This window comes from Tarenaya hassleriana, unplaced genomic scaffold (assembly GCF_000463585.1).
Source record: "Tarenaya hassleriana unplaced genomic scaffold, ASM46358v1 Cleome173, whole genome shotgun sequence".
NCBI classification, from domain to species: domain Eukaryota; kingdom Viridiplantae; phylum Streptophyta; class Magnoliopsida; order Brassicales; family Cleomaceae; genus Tarenaya; species Tarenaya hassleriana.
In genome coordinates this window covers 27414-31192 of record NW_010965149.1, presented here as the reverse complement: position 1 = coordinate 31192, position 3779 = coordinate 27414, and positions in this window count along the sequence as shown.

The window sequence follows — 3779 nt, the reverse complement described above, 5'->3', positions numbered from 1 at the left end:
AGGCCGTCAATCACATTCTTAGCGGATCCCGGGAGTCCAAGGACGATATTTCACTTTTCAGACGAAACCCGAACCGGAACATTTTCACACTTGAAGTCGACGATGCTTAAACCCAAGACGCAACCCATGGGCCTGTTCCTTAAGCTCTCTCGGCCCATTAAGGATTTGCAACAACTATATTTTGGAATTTGTCTAAGACTTTATGATTTTAGGCCTTCTATGTGCTGCATGTGACGTAGCATTTATTGCATCACCTTGACTCCTTTTTTTAATCATGTTGTAATTGCCCAAAACAAGTTACGCAGAATTTTTGCAAGCAAATTTGAGATTGAATCTTCTCTCATTTCTTTGGCTGGTGTGTCCGCCTCTTTTCCTCCGTGTTGGCCGTCGTCGGTGTGTCCGCCGGTCATCCGTCGAGCTCGGTTGGTCCGGCTCTTCCCCTTGGTTTGTCCGAGGTTCCTTCCCGTCGATTCCATCTTCATCCTTTGAAACAATCCGAATTCGAGAGCCACTATTTCGTGAGCCGGTGATTGGATTCGTTTCTCCACAAAGCCACTTCGATTCCATTGTTCCTCCGCGAATTCGGGAGCCACGCCCGTGAGCCGGTGATTGCGGTTGAACTTTCTTCGCCATCCTCCTCGTGCGTACATCATTTTGGTATCAGAGCTTGCTCGAGCCATAGGACGTTCCCCGGGTGAGATCTATCCTTTTATAATTTCTGTTTTGTCATTTGTTCGAGTTTCATTGAAAAAGCCGAAAACCATTTCACCAAAAACATCCCAAAATCTGAGTTTGTGTCGCTTCGATTTGCAGGTTGTACCCGAGGAGTATTGATCGAGTTTCACAAACCTAAAACGCAGCTAAATCCGGTGAGATCACTCCTTGATCGACCTTATTCTACGGCATTGTAATTCACGATTGTTTGTGTGTTCGTGGACTGTTCGTCTTCTAAAATCATACCTATTCGATTGCACGTTTGCTTTGGCGTGTTTGCTGTTTGTTTTGGTAAAGAAAAAAAAAAAAAACTTTTCCTATACTTGTGTGTGAAACGTGCTTTCCACTGGCCAATTTTCTCCATTTAAAATTCAGCCCATAGCCTAGCACGTTATTGTATGTTATTTGCTTGCACGTTGTTGTTTGGTCTTGTCTCGTACGTCGTGTGTTAAATTTTGTCAATTGCACGCTGCTTGATTACGTTGCACGTTGTGCTTGATTGCCATTGCACGTTGCGTGATATCCACGTTTATCATATCCGCTATTGCACGTTGTTTGTGGATTCGTTTCCGTGCATAATACGTTATTTGCATTGGGCGAGGATTGAGGGAAAAATGAGTGCCAACAACGCTTCTAACGAGGGTGTTAACGTTGGGTCGTCTAGCAACGATGAAATATTTCGAGCCCTTCAACAGATGATGGAACGTATTGCTAGATTAGAAGAGTCTAGACCAGCTACGCAAACCATTAGAGAGCATGAACCACGCAACCGGGAACCCGTAGACCAACCTAGACCACACCGACTACCCACACCCGAACTTCCTAGTAGTGACGAGAGTGACATTGCCCCTAGAGCCCGACGTAGGAATAGAGAGGTCGAGAGAAACCCCGAGCATCATGATAACCCTAGACGCAGGCCAATAGACCGACCTATACCGAGAGAACGAGTCATAATCGACGAGGAGTCGGACTATGACGAGCGACCGCGAGCGAGAGGTCATAGAGCTAGGGGTAGGGTCAATGACGATGAGTCAGACCATGAGGAGATACCTAGACGGAGAGTCAACCCTAGACCGAGAGATAGACCTCGTAGGTGGGCAGACGATGTCGAAGAAGATGAAGAATTAAGACATCGACAGCCTAGAGGGCCTAGTAACGACCTTAAGCTTAAACCACCACTATTCGTAGGAAAGGTAGATCCCGAAGCATACCTAGATTGGGAGCGCCGTATGGATAACATCTTCGAATGTTATGCATATTCGGATCGACGGAGGGTCCAATATGCCGCTGCTCAATTAGCAGAGAATGCGCTAGCTTGGTGGGATCGGGAAACCACCGAGCGACGACGAGCTCATATAGAGCAAGTCGGGACTTGGCGTGAGATGAAGGTTCTTATGCGCAAGAGATATGTTCCTCCACATTTCCACCGAGAACTTCAAAGGAAGTATCGGAAGCTAGCCCAGGGAGCTAGACCAGTGGAAGAATATTTTGAGGAGTTCGAACATATTAGAAGTCGATTAGAGCTTGAAGAGGATGAGGAGACGGTGATGGCTCAGTTCTTAGATGGACTCCAAGAACGTATTGCTCGTAAGGTAGAGCGCCATCCTTACCGTGATCTCCACGAACTCCTACATTTAGCCGTCCAAATAGAAAAACAAGATCAGAGGAAGCAATCCCGGCTAAATAGAGTAAGATCCCAAGTAGGGCCCTCATCATACTCACCAAAACCTTCATCTGGTCCTAGGAAAGAAACATCTGAGGTTAAAGCCTCTCGTGACCTCCGGGATAAAAAAAGAGTTTCTGAAGCATCGCGAGCTCCGAAAACACCCGTGGAGAACCCTAAGGACACTCGATCTAGAGAAATCATTTGTTATAAGTGTCGGGGCCGTGGACATATGGCGAAGGATTGCCCAAACTCTCGTGTAATGATACTAATGGATAACGGAGAGTATGAGTCCATGGATGAGGAAGAAGCGGGTGAACCTGACGAGGAGATCGAGTATCCGGATAGCGGCGAACTCTTAGTGACGAGACGTGTTCTGAGCACCCTAGTTACTCCGGACGAAACTGCCCAACGAGAGACCATTTTTCATACTCGTTGTACCGTCCAAGGACAAATCTGCGGACTGATCATAGATAGCAGATCATGCACGAATGTCGCAAGTGCATATATGGTCAAGAAGCTCGGCTTAGTTCCCGAGAAACATCCGCACCCCTATAAAACTTCAATGGTTAAACAACAGTGGGGAAATTAAGGTCACCGAGCGAGTCAAGGTACCATTTAGTATCGGACGGTACCAAGACGAGGTCACATGCGATGTTGTCCCAATGCAGGCGGGACACATGCTACTCGGTAGACCATGGCAGTTCGATCGAGAGGTCAACCATGATGGACGAGCGAATCAGTACTCTTTCGTTTATAACAAGAGGAAGATTGTACTCGCACCCCTTAGTCCATCTCAAGTGCATGAGATGCAACTAAAGCTAGCTAAGGACACTGAAGCGAAGAAGAAGAACTTCTATCTTAAAGCTAGTCAAGTCGATCGGGCTGTTCGTCAAGAACAATCGGTACTTCTCATGGTTTTTTAAGGACGTCATGAACCTGAGGACGGAAGCACCTACCGATAACCCCGCCATAAGTCGGTTACTTGAGATGTGTTTCCGGACGAGATTCCGGCAGGGCTACCACCGATTAGAGGGATTGAGCACCAAATAGACCTAGTACCCGGTGCCCCTTTACCTAACCGACCAGCTTACCGTATGAACCCAGAGGAGACCAAAGAGCTCGAGAAACAAGTTCAAGAGCTTATGAGCAAGGGTTACATTCGAGAGAGTCTTAGTCCATGTGCAGTTCCGGTGCTATTAGTACCCAAGAAGGATGGAACTTGGCGCATGTGTGTGGATTGCCGAGCGATCAACAACATTACCGTTAACCGGCATCCCATCCCTAGACTCGATGACATGCTTGATGAGTTGAGCGGAGCCACGATCTTTTCAAAGATCGACCTTAAGAGTGGCTACCATCAAGTGAGAATGAAAGAAGGCGACGAGTGGAAAACCGCCTT